This window comes from Amblyraja radiata, chromosome 2, assembly GCF_010909765.2.
Source record: "Amblyraja radiata isolate CabotCenter1 chromosome 2, sAmbRad1.1.pri, whole genome shotgun sequence".
Taxonomy (NCBI): Eukaryota; Metazoa; Chordata; class Chondrichthyes; order Rajiformes; family Rajidae; genus Amblyraja; species Amblyraja radiata.
In genome coordinates, this window is record NC_045957.1 from 131,087,175 (window position 1) to 131,101,246 (window position 14,072).

At 43.8% G+C, this 14,072-nt stretch overlaps 1 protein-coding gene across 1 annotated transcript in view; it reads left to right on the top strand.

Annotated features, from left to right (window-relative positions):
• Positions 1-3,393: 3,393 nt before the first annotated feature.
• The window catches only part of thnsl1 (threonine synthase like 1), a 30,919-nt gene continuing 20,240 nt past the window's right edge, over positions 3,394-14,072 (top strand). The window contains 1 exon segment of the mRNA XM_033015859.1: positions 3,394-3,884. The gene's annotated coding sequence lies outside the window, so the exon portion shown is untranslated.

Sequence of the window (14,072 nt, forward strand, 5' to 3'; positions counted from 1 at the left end):
GTTAAGTCTGGACAATAGCGACTATCTATCATCTTTATTGAGTGATTCATAAAATCCAAGAACTTTACCTCTTCTCAGGGGACCATTGATGACCCATCCGAGTCGGGCCCTCACAGCAAATGGTCCATCCCCTTGGCTGTTGGCTGGCTCCCAAGGTTCCAATACCTTCGAAACATTTGTTCTGATGAGTAGGTCGATGCCAGATTCTATTTTAGGAATCTTGATACCCTTCAAGTAAGGCCATTGTTTCAGGTCTTTCTGCTTGGGAATGTTTAGATCAGAAGCAGGCATGGTCTTATGTGTGAACACATTGACTTGTTGTATAAAATCGTCTTTGTTCAGACTAGATATTTCCAAACCTGAGATACGAAGACTGAACACATACTTCTCTTCATTTATTGTACGCAAGAGAATCTTAGTCTTTTGTCCTGTAATGTTCAGCCTTCTCATCAAGCTTTCTGTACAAAAGGTTGTAGAACTTCCATGATCCAAAAATGCGTATGTTTGCAACACCGTGTCACCCTTGCGGCTCTTTACCTGTACTGGTAAGATGGAGAAGAGTAGTAATCTGATTCTGCCTCTTTATTAATTTCCAGGTATCACGTTGGTTTCCTTCCTTCCGTACAGGGTGAGCAGTGCTAACAATCCAATCCAATCCAACCTTATTTGTTAAGCACTTTAAAACAACCAATGTTGACCAAAGTGCTGTACAGAAGAATAAACAAGACATCATAAACAGACACCATAACAGAACATAACATAACAGCTCACATAAGGCGCAAAAATTACATATGAAATACAACAATAAATTAAAAGACATAAAACATGAGTAAAAATAATAGCCACGCAATAAAAGCAATCAAAATAAGAAATTAAATCAAGTAAATAAAGTCGACATCTTACTGGGTATCAAAGGCCACGGAGAAGAGATGGGTTTTAAGAAGTGATTTAAAAACAGACAGAGAAGAGGCCTGTTTAATGTGGAGAGGCAGATCGTTCCATAATTTGGGTGCCGACACAGCAAAGGCACGGTCCCCTCTGAGCTTCCGCTTAGTTTTAGGCCCACTCAGGAGCAGCTGATTATCTGACCTGAGAGAGCGGGCGGGTGTATAAGGGTGTAGAAGCTCAGATAGGTAGGGCGGGGCAAGACCATTCAGGGATTTAAAAGCAAATAAAATAATTTTAAAATGGATCCTAAACTGAATAGGCAACCAGTGGAGTGAGGCTAAAATGTGCGAAATGTGCTCATGTTTACGTGTGCCAGTTAAAAGACGTACAGCTGCATTCTGTACCATCTGGAGACGGGCGATGGAGGACCCACTAACCCCCACATACAGTGCATTGCAGTAATCCAGCCGAGTGGTAACAAAGGCTTGGATTACCGTCTCAAAGTGCTGCCTTGACAGAATTGGCTTAATTTTGGCCAGCTGCCTCAAATGGAAAAAGCTTGCTTTAACAACAGCCTTGATCTGACTGTCAAATTTAAGCTCAGGGTCCACTTTAACCCCTAGGTTTGTGATGCTTGGCTTGATATACTGGGCCAGGGAGCCCAGATCTACAGGGGGGGGGGGCCCCAGTGGTGCCACCAAAAACCATCACTTCCGTCTTTTTATCATTAAATTTTAAAAAGTTCAGAGCCATCCAGGCCTTTATGTCATTGAGACACTCAAGTAACAGTCCGACAGTGTTCATCCTTCTTTTTAAGAGGCACATAAATCTGACTGTCGTCTGCATAAAAGTGGAATGAAATTCCGTGCTTCCTAAGTATGGAACCAAGTGGGAGCAAATAGAGAAAAAAGAGGAGAGGGCCAAGAACTGAGCCCTGTGGGACCCCACACGAGAGAGGAGCAGAGGATGTCCCCAAGGCTGACACAGAAAGTTCGATCAGCCAGGTACGACCTGAACCACTCTAGTGCTATGCCCCTGATACCCACCCACTGCTTCAAACGTGAGATCAATATTTCATGACCCACTGTGTCAAAAGCAGCAGTCAAATCTAAAAGCACAAGGGTGTAACAGGCTCATGCACACCCTTACTCCTATGAGTCTGTACATTTGCCCTCTGAAAAGAGTGCTGAGTGAAGGGCCTGTCCCACGAGCATGCGAACTGCATGCGCCAAGCGCGACCAAACCGGAAGCGGGGGCCGAGCGGAGGTCGAGTGATTCCCGAACAGGGCCGGTCCCACCAGCATGCGTCTGCATGCGGCGACGCGACCAAACCGGAAGCGGGGGCCATGTGGAGGTCGAGTGAGTGATGTGAAGTTCGAGCTAAGTCCGCGGGAAGTTCGCGCGTGACGTACGGCGTCTAGACGTGCGTACGGCGTCGAGACGCTGCGCATGCCCGTTGAGGCTGTGCGTACGGCTTCAATGCGGCTGCGGGCCGGCAGGCCGTGGAACTTTTGAACACAGTCAGTTTTTCGGAGCCCCGCGCGATGTCGGGACCAGCTCCGCACAACTCCATATGGCTCCGGCGATTGAAGTGGGACCGGTGCCTCAATCTGATGCTTTTTCTCCATGGCAGCTGCCCGTTCCAAGAGAATAGCCAAATCTATTTCAGCTTCAATACGAGAAGAGATCCTTGAAGTTGGACTGGCTACAGAACCAGATTTATGTCTTGATCTTCGTTTTGAGACATTTGAAATACTATCTTCAGGTCCAATTTCTTCTGTGGCTACAACACTTTGACATATCGCACTTCCAAGTGTAGAGTGCGTAGTTTGTTGTCCAATTTCAGATAACCACCTCTCCATATTTTGTATAACGTAATGACGTATAGTGTTTATGTAATGATGTATAGATGAAATGACGTGCTTACATCGTTAGCTTTGAGATTCACAAGGTCACTCTTTTTGTTTCCATAGTAACAATTGTTCTTCAGTAGCTTATCAGGCTGGAATTCAAAGCATCATGCTAGATTTTGAGATTTTCAAGGTCACTTGTTCATGTCTCCATGGTAACAGTCGTTTTCAATCCAGCATTTGCTGCCTTTCCTTACAGCCTTTTTGGCTGTTCAAATATACAGCCTTCTCCAAGAGAAGCTGTTCCTTTAAGCCTTTCAGCTTTATCAATACAGCATAATGCAGCTTTCCAATAAAACTTAATGCAGTAGCTGTTTGTTTACTCAAGATCTCCTGCGCTGGCTTTCGAAGTTTCCAAACTTCACTCTTCATAGAGCACAGGTTTTGAACCTGTCGAGTTGACGGCGCCAGGCAGATTCTTTATTCCAGTTGGCTCCACTCATAGAGAATAGTTTTTTACTTTAATATAATGGCAATTTCAAACTGTTCCAAGCTTCAGCTTGCCATTGCCGTTTCTACACACATAGGGAGGAGTGATCGTACGCAGCCGATAGCAAAAACAAATCCTCCAGTCGTTATTTCCACTTTCATTGATTGTAATTGAATTTGTTGTAAATACAAAGAAGTGAATATACCAGATCCTCTTTATCCTTATACAAATCGTAGCTTTCTGTTCTTACTATCTGATCTGGTAAAAAACTATATTCCTTCACTCCTGCTCGCTCCAGTCGATCTGACCACTCCCAGTGGTTTCGCTAGCCTCATCCGATGTATGTCACGCCCATCTACGTATCAAAATCCCAACCTCAAGCATACAAAATAATTCTGCAACAAATATCTAGACAAAATAATAATATATGGCAACAGTAACTAGCCGAAGCAAGAATGGCTCCTACAAACCATATGACACAATTACAAATATTATAAATTTTGATTGCATCCTACTAATGTCTCCTGTTTTATTAATAGGTAATCAACATAATTAAATCTCATCATGGCCCTGGCTTTGAAGTAATAATATTGGGTTATTGGACAGGATTGGTATCTCTTTGGCAGCTCAAATTTAATGGAAGGTCACACTTTAAGGTAAGTGGCTATATTTAAAGTAAATATTGTTTTGGCCCTTCTTGTGTTCCAAGTACATATTAAACAGTTGTCAGCCTCTGCCAAGGCTGGGTGAAGGGAGGAAACACTGAGCATGAAGGGAAGGAACTCTAGGCTGCACATAAAGGTCAGTGAGCGAATGATGGAGGAGCTCAGCTGCCGAATCCTGGTTTGATTACTAGCGTGAGTTGAGTTGGGTGTTACAAGAATTTTACTGTGTGACATGTCAGGGTGTTTAAAAAACAACACAACAATGCAACTTTCCTGTGAAGACTTTGCTTAATGGCTTAATGGACCCCTCAATAAATGGCCAATATGATTTTGTGCACTTCGCAAATATCTATATATTTTTTTCACAATAGACTCCCTTTGTCCTTCTTCCATAGTCATCGTCATACAGCACGGACACAGGCCACTCCTTCCATGACAGCCAAGATACCCCATCTAAGCTAGTCCCAATTGCCTGCAGTTGGCCAATATCACTCTAACATTCCTCCCGTGCATGTACCTGTCAAAGTATCTTTTAAATGCACAAACAACCCGTCTCAAATCTCCTCTGGCAACTCGCTCCAAATACCCACCACCCTTTGTGTGAAAAAGTTGCCCCTCGGCTTCCTATTAAATCATTCTCTTTTCACCTTAAACCAATGTCCTCTGGTTCTTGATTTCCCTAGCCTGGGTAAAATACACTGTGCATTCACCCTATCAATTCCCCGCATGATATTATACACCTCTATAAGATCACCCCATAAACCTTTGCACTGTATAGAATAAAGTCCTAGCTTTCCCAACCTCTCCCGGTAGCTCAGGCCCTCAACTGTTTTTGTCTCCTAATCTGAGGAAAGACATTCTTGCCATAGAGGCAGTACAGAGAAGGTTCACCAGACTGTTTCCTGGGATGTCAGGACTTTCATATGAAGAAAGACTGGATAGACTCGGCTTGTGCTCGCTAGAATTTAGAAGATTGAGGGGGGATCTTATAGAAACTTACTAAATTCTTAAGGGGTTGGACAGGCTAGATGCAGGAAGATTGTTCCCGATGTTGGGGAAGTCCAGAACTGGGGGTCACAGTTTAAGGATAAGGGGGAAATCTTTTAGGAACGAGATGAGAAAAAAAAATTCACACAGAGAGTGGTGAATCTCTGGAATTCTCTTCCACAGAAGGTAGTTGAGGCCAGTTCATTGGCTATATTTAAGTTAGATGTGGCCCTTGTGGCTAAAGGTATCAGGGGGTATGGAGAGAAGGCAGGTACAGGATACTGAATTGGATGATCAGCCATGATCATATTGAATGGCGGTGCAGGCTCGAAGGGCCGAATGGCCTACTCCTGCACCTAATTTCTATGTTTCTATGTTTCTATGTTAACTCCTGGCAACATCCTTGTAAATCTTCTCTGCACTCTTTCAAGCGTAATGACATCCTTCCCATAGCAGGGTGACCAAAACTGAATACAATACTCCAAATGTGCCCTTACCAACGTCTTTTACAAACTGTGACAACATCCCAATTTTTTATGCTGAATAGATCATAGAACAATACAGCCATTCAGCCAACAATGTTTGAGCTGAACTATGTCAAGTTAAACTGATCTCATCTGGCTGTACATGATCCATGTCCCTCTATTCCCTCCACTTCTATGTGCCTATGCAAAACCTCTTAAATGCCACTATCGCCATGTTTGTGGAGGCCAAGTCAATGAATAATTTTAAGGTGGAGATCGACAGATTCTTGATTAGTACGGGTGGCAGTGGTTATGGGGCAAAGGCAGGAGAATGGGGTTGAGAGGCAAAGATAGATCAGACATGATTGAATGGTGGAGTAGACTTGATGGGCTGAATGGCCTAATTCTACTCCTTATAATAGATGAACTATCATATCTGCCTCCATCACACCCGTGGCAGTCCCCACCACCCTCTGTGTAAATCTCTGCGCACATCTCCATTAAACTTCCCGCTTACCTTATAGCTATGCCCACTAGTGTTGGACATTTTCATCCTGGCAAAAAAGTTCTGACTCTCTACACTATCTGTGCCTCTCATCTTATATTACTAAAAGTAAGATCTTGACCACTTCCTGTTTTTCTGTTTCATGATTTTTGAAAAAATGCTGCCACTTACAGCTGTGATTTTCGGCCATCTTACTCAGAGTCCCCCTCTGCTGTGCAGGACAAGAGGATATTTCCCATCGATTAAATATAAAAGAGTTATTCATGTTTTAAAAATGTTGACATTCTCTCTGCTGCCCCTGCTGGTGAGATGGGGGGAGGGACTATTACAACCCAGAGGTGTTGTGCCTCACTCAGTCTCTGCAAGAGGGAGGAAGCGAGAGGGTCACGTCTCTCTGAGCTGTGAAGAACACTGAACACATGTCTACTCAACTGGGAGTGCCCTTAATGTGGTTTGAAAATTAAAATGTGGTTGCTTTCAAATGCTGCACTGCAAATGTTTGCTGGTGGTGGTAACTGCTTTGAAATGCTGCACTGCAGATGGTTGTTGGTGGTAGTAACTGCTTTGAAATGCTTCACTGCAGATGGTTGTTGGTGGTGGTAACTGCTTTGAAATGCTGCACTGCAGACGGTTGTTGGTAGTGGTAACTGCTTTGAAATGGTGCACTGCAAATGGTTGTTGGTGATGGTAACTGCTTTGAAATGCTGCACTGCAAATGGTTGTTGGTAGTGGTAACTGCTTTGAAATGGTGCACTGCAAATGGTTGTTGCTGGTGGTAACTGCTTTGAAATGCTGCACTGCAAATGGTTGTTGGTGGTGGTAACTTGACAACTTCCTGTTTGCACTGTATATTGATTTTAAATAAAATGCTACCACTTACGGCTGTGATTTTTGGCCATCTTACTCAGACCCCCTCCGCTCATCAGGTGCAGAGGATTCTTCCCATGAATGAAAAATAAAAGTATTACTAGTGTTTAAAACATTTGTTAATCTCTCTCCTGTCAATCACGCAATGAAGGCCACACCCCTTCCGGTGGGGGAGGGGGATTATAAAACCTGGAAGTGTGGGTGTGGCTCAGTCTCTGCAAGATGTGGGAGGGGGAGGTCACGACTCTGTCTGAGCTGTGAATCAACTGAACACACTGAATGTCTACTGAACTGTGAGTGTGGTTTTTATGTGGTGTTTTGTGTGGATTTATGGTGGTTTTATGGTGGTTTCACCCTGCTTGAAATGGTATAAATGCATTTGAATGTGGTGGCCTTGCACCCTGCATGAAATGGTATGAAACTGCATTTGAATTTGGTGGCCTTGTACCCTGCATGAAATGGTATGAAACTGCACTTGAAACATAGAAACATAGAAATTAGGTGCAGGAGTAGGCCATTCGGCCCTTCGAGCCTGCACCGCCATTCAATATGATCATGGCTGATCATCCAACTCAGTATCCCGTACCGCCTTCTCTCCATACCCTCTGATCCCCTTAGCCACAAGGGCCACATCTAACTCCCTCTTAAATATAGCCAATGAACTGGCCTCGACTACCCTCTGTGGCAGGGAGTTCCAGAGATTCACCACTCTCTGTGTGAAAAAAGTTATTCTCATCTCGGTTTTAATAGATTTCCCCCTTATCCTTAAGCTGTGAAGGAAGTCCTTGAATTTGGTAGCCTTGCACCCTGCTTGAAATGGTATGAAACTGCACTTCAATTTGGTTGTCTTGCATCCTGCTTGAAGTGGTATGAAACAACACTAGCATTTGGTGGCCTTGCACCCTGCTTGAAGTGGCATGAAACTGCACTTGAGTTTGGTGGCCCTGCACCATGCTTGAAGTGATAGCAAACTGCACTTGAGTTTGGTGCCCCTGCACCCTGCTCAAAGTGGTAGGAAACTGCACTTGAATTTGGTGGCCTTGCACCCTGCTTGAAATGGTAGGAAACTGCGTTTGAATTTGGTGGCCTTGCACCCTGCTTGAAATGGAATTTCGAGGAATAGCTGTGAATCAACTGATCGCCCACCAGCCGTGAGTGAGCAGCCAGCACATCAGGCTTGAGTGACTGAGCTGTCACCCCAATAATCCATTTGGCCCACAATGTCCACATTAGCCCTCTGGAAACCAGTCCCTTCAGCCCACAATACCCATACTAGCGCTCCAGAAAGTGCCCCTCCCCCCACTGGCCACCAATATTGGAATTGGTGGAGAGGTGGAATATTGCATTGGGGTATCAGCCCTCCCTTGTGAAAATGGGACCCAACGAGGACCCAACCCTTACCACTTAGTCTAGTAATTTTATATACGTCTATCAAGTCTCCCTCCAACCGCTGACGTTCCAGAGAAAACAATCCAACTCTACACAACCTCTCCCTGTAGCTGAACCGTTCTAATCCAGACAGCATTGTGGTAAACCACCTATGCAACCTCTCCAAAGCTCCACATCTTTGCTGCAATGTGGCGACCAGAACTGCATGCAATGTTCCAAATGTGGCCTAACCAAAGTCCAACTTAGTTGCATCATTACTTTCTGACTCTCATATTCAATGCCCTTAGCAATGAAGGCAAGCATACCATGCGCCTTAACCACCCTATCTACCCGTGCTGCCAACTTCAGTGTGTTGTGAATTAGACTCCAAGACCCCTCCACACATCAATGTCGTTAAGGTTCTTGCCATTAACTATATACTCTCTCCTTACATTCAACCTCCCAAAGTGCATCACCTCATACTTGCTCGGGTTAAACTCTGCTATTTATCTGCCCATTTCTGCAACTGGTCTACATCTCACTGCATCTTCTGCCAGCATTCCTCACTGTCTGCAACTCTTAGAACTTTGGTGTCATCAGCACAATTACTCACTAATGCATCTACATTTATGTCTAGGTCGTTTACATATCATCGTAAACAGCAGAAGTCCCAGCACAGATCCCTGTGGAACTCCACTGCTCACAAACCTCCAGCCAGTATATTTACCTCTTTCTTCTATGAATAAGCCAGTTCTAAATCCACATGACCATGTCATTGTGAATCCCGCACATCTTAATCTTCCGGATCTGCTTCCCTGAGGGACCTTATCAAAAGCCTTACTAAAATGTACGTATACAACATCCACTGTCCTACTTTCATCAATTTCCTTCGTCATTTCCTCATACAAACCATTGTTAGTGTGACACAACTTGCTACGTATATAACCATGCTGGCTATCCCTAATTAGCTCATTCTCTTCCAAATAGGAGCAAATCCTATCTCGAGGAATTCTTTCCAATTGTTCCCTTACCACAGATATGAGGCACAATGGTCTATAACCACATAACCATATAACCATATAACAATTACAGCACGGAAACAGGCCATCTCGGCCCTTCTAGTCCGTGCCGAACACTTATTCTCCCCTAGTCCTATCTACCTGCACTCAGACCATAACCCTCCATTCCTTTCCCGTCCATATACCTATCCAATTTAATTTTAAATGATAAAATCGAACCTGCCTCCACCACTTCCACTGGAAGCTTATTCCACACAGCTACCACTCTCTGAGTAAAGAAAGTTCCCCCTCATTTTACCCCTAAACTTCTGTCCCTTAATTCTCAAGTCATGTCTTGTTTGAATCTTCCCTACTCTCAATGGGAAAAGCTTATCCACGTCAACTCTGTCTATCCCTCTCATCATTTTAAAGACCTCTATCAAGTCCCCCCTTAACCTTCTGCGCTCCAAAGAATAAAGACCTAACTTGTTCAACCTTTCTCTGTAACTTAGTTGCTGAAACCCAGGCAACATTCTAGTAAATCTCCTCTGTACTCTCTCTATTTTGTTGACATCCTTCCTATAATTAGGCAACCAAAATTGTACACCATACTCCAAAATTGGCCTCACCAATGCCTTGTACAATTTTAACATTACATCCCAACTTCTATACTCAATGCTCTGATTTATAAAGGCCAGTACACCAAAAGCTTTCTTTACCACCCTATCTACATGTGATTCCACCTTCAGGGAACTGTGCACAGTTATTCCTAGATCCTTCTGTTCAACTGCATTCCTCAACTCACTACCATTTACCATTTACGTCCTATTTTGATTTGTCCAGCCAAGATGTAGCACCTCACACTTATCAGCGTTAAACTCCATCTGCCATCTTTCAGCCCACTCTTCCAAATGGCCTAAATCACTCTGTAGACTTTGGAAATCCTCTTCATTATCCACAACACCCCCTATCTTGGTATCATCTGCATACTTACTAATCCAATTTACCAAACCTTCATCCAGATCATTGATGTACATGACAAACAACAAAGGACCCAACACAGATCCCTGAGGCACCCCACTAGTCACCTGCCTCCAACCCGACAAACAGCCATCCACCATTATAACCATATAACCATATAACAATTACAGCACGGAAACAGGCCATCTCGGCCCTACAAGTCCGCGCCGAACAATTTTTTTTTCCCTTAGTCCCACCTGCCTGCACTCATACCATAACCCTCCATTCCCTTCTCATCCATATGCCTATCCAATTTATTCTTAAATGATACCAACGAACCTGCCGCCACCACTTCCACTGGAAGCTCATTCCACACCGCTACCACTCTCTGAGTAAAGAAGTTCCCCCTCATGTTACCCCTAAACTTCTGTCCCTTAATTCTGAAGTCATGTCCTCTGGTTTGAATCTTCCCTATTCTCAAAGGGAAAAGCTTGATCACATCAACTCTGTCCATTACCCTCTGGCGTCTCCCATTCAGCCACTGTTGAATCCATCTTGCTACTCCTGCACTTATACCCAACAGTTGAACCTTCTTAACCAACCTTCCATGAGGAACCTTGTCAAAGGCCTTACTAAAGTCCATATAGACAACATCCACTGCTTTACCCTCGTCAAAGAAGATTAGTCAAACATGACCTTCCAGGCACAAATCCATGTTGACTGTTCCTAATCAGACCGTGTTTATCCAGATGCTTATATATATTATCTCTAAGTATCTTTTCCATTAATTTGCCCACCACTGAAGTCAAACTAACAGGTCTATAATTGCTAGGTTTACTCTTAGAACCCTTTTTAAACAATGGAACAACATGCGCAGTACGCCAATCCTCCGGCACTATTCCCGTTTCTAATTACAATTGAATGACTATAGTTCCCTGTATTCTCTCTACTTCCTATCTTAAACAAAGGAACAATATTGGCTACTCTCCCGTCCACTGGAATCTCAGCTGCGGCTAAAGAAGAAACAAATATCCAAGTCAAGGCTCCCACTATCTCCTCTCTTGCCTACCTCAATAACCTGGGACAGTTCCCATCATGTGGTAAATCTGAGAAACTTCCACAGTTCCAGATGAAAGTATGTGGAGTTTTTTCATAAAATTCCACACGATAGGTTTAACTGGAAAGTTAGATCACAAGGAAACCAAGATGAGCTAGCCAACTGAATTCAAAATTGGTTTTGAGGAAGGAATCAAAGGATAGTTGTGGAAGGCTGTTGAAGTGGAGTGCCACGGGGATCGATGCTGGGTCCACTGTAATATTGGAGGGCGAGGAAGGATATAGCAGGATCTACATGAGTTGGGAATGAGGGCTAAGGAATTGCAAATAGCAACTTTCAAAAGACATGGACAGATATAATAGATAGGAAGGGCCAAATGCAGGCAAATAGGACAAGCCCAGAATACCAACTTGTCGGCATGGATAGGTTCAGCTAAAGTATATATTTTTGCGTGCTCTATCACTTTATGAGTCAAGTGCAATATTTAAGAAGCCACAGAGCTTTTTACATCATAATGTAATTCTTGTTTGTATATTCCAATCTGAATTACCAGAAATCTAAGATAAACAAATGCATTAAAATGAAATTGTATTCATCTCTGCTCTGATTTGGTCAATGCAATAATTGATGAGAAAAAATTGAATACCCAAGCATGTACAAATATTGTAGTATTAAACTACCACAAGAGGGCACTGCTGCATGGTAACTTCAACCAGATATCAAGAATAGTGTCATACAGCACGGAAACAGGCCCTTCAGTCCAACTCATCCATACCAACCAAGATGTCCCATCTACTGTTGTCCCAATTGCCTGTGTTTGGCCTATATTTGTCTAAACCTTTATTATCCATGTACTTTTCCAAATTTATTTTAAATGTCATTATAGTACCTGTCACAATGCCTCCTTTGGACTCATAGAAACATAGAAAATAGGTGCAGGAGGAGGCCATTCGGCCCTTCGAGCCAGCTCCGCCATTCATTGTGATCATGGCTGATCGTCCCCTATCAATAACCCATGCCTGCCTTCTCCCCATATCCCTTGACTCCACTAGCCCCTAGAGCTCGGTCTAACTCTCTCTTCAATCCATCCAGTGACTTGGCCTCCACTGCCCTCTGTGGAAGGGAATTCCACAAATTCACAACTTTCTGGGTGAAAACGTTTTTTCTCACCTCAGTCTTAAATGACCTCCCCTTTATTCTAAGACTGTGGCCCCTGGTTCTGGGCTCGCCCAACATTGGGAACATTTTTCCTGCATCTAGCTTGTCCAGTCCTTTTATAATTTTATATGTTTCTATAAGATAACCCGTCATCCTTCTAAACTCCAGTGAATACAAGCCTAGTCTTTTCAATCTTTCCTCATATGACAGTCCCGCCATCCCAGGGATCAATCTCGTGAACCTACGCTGCACTGCCTCAATCACAAGGATGTCCTTCCTCAAATTAGGAGACCAAAACTGTACACAATACTCAAGATATGGTCTCACCAGAGCCCTATACAACTGCAGAAGAACCTCTTTACTCCTATACTGAAATCCTCCTGTTATGAAGGCCAACATTCCATTAGCTTTCTTCACTGCCTGCTGTACCTGTAAGCCAACTTTCAGTGACCGGTGTACAAGGACGCCCAGGTCTCGCTGCACCTCCCCCTTACCTAACCTAACCCCATTGAGATAATAATCTGCCCCCTTGTTTTTGCCACCAAAGTGGATAACCTCACATTTATCTATATACAGCATCTGCCACGCATCTGCCCACTCACTCAACCTGTCCAGGTCACCCTGCAACCTCCTAACATCCTCTTCACAGTTCACACTGCCAACCAGCTTTGTGTCATCCGCAAACTTGCTAATGATATAACCATATAACCATATAACAATTACAGTACGGAAACAGGCCATCTCGGCCCTTCATGTCCGTGCCGAACACTTATTTTACCCTAGTCCCACTCTACCTGCACTCAGACCATAACCCTCCATTATTTTCCCATAATGTTTCTCCCAATTCCCTCTTCCAAATCATTAATATATATGGTAAACAGTTGCGGCCCCAACACCGAGCCTTGCGGCACTCCACTCGCCACTGCCTGCCATTCTGAGAAGGACCCGTTCACTCTTACTCTCTGCCAACCAATTTTCTATCCAATTGTTACATGCCAGTTTTAACTCGTGCTGCAACATACACCCTCCATCTGGGCTACTATTTGGGGGTCTGTAGATTAGTGTCTTCTTGCCTTTACAATTAGAAACATAGAAACATAGAAAATAGGACCCTGGGATGCAGGCCATCAGGCCCAGGGGATTTATCATCCTTCAGTCCCATTAGCCTACCCAATGCTATTTCTCGCCTAATGAAAATTTATTTCAGTTCCTCTACCCCTTTAGATCCTGTGTCCTCCAGTACATCTGGGAGATTGTTTGTGTTTTCCTTAGTGAAGACAGATCCGAAGTACCTCTTCTGCCATTTCCTTGTTGCCCATAATAATTTCACCCGCCTTCAAGGGAACCACATTTGACTTTGCTACTCTTTTTCCCTTAACATATCTAAAGAAGCTTTTACTGTCCTTCTTTATATTCCTGGCCAGCTTCTCTTCATACTTCATCTTTTCAGCCCGCATTGCCCGTTTTGTTTCCTTCTGTTGTCCTGTGAAAGTTTCCCAATCCTCTGGCTTCCGGCTACTCTTTGCTGTGTTATACATTTTCCTTTTGGTTTTATTCTATCCCTAACTTTTCTTGTCAATCCACTCAATCAACAACTCAATCCACAGTGACTCTACCTCGTCAGTCCCTATGTCTTCCCTCGCAAGGGACTGAATTCCATCCTTCACCAGCAGAGCTACCCCCCCTCCTCTGCCCACCTGCCTGTCCTTTCTATAGGATGTATAACCCTGAATATTAAGTTCCCAGGCCCGTTCCTCCTGCAGCCATGTCTCAGTAATCCCCACAATGTCATATCTTCCACCTCTAACTGAGCCT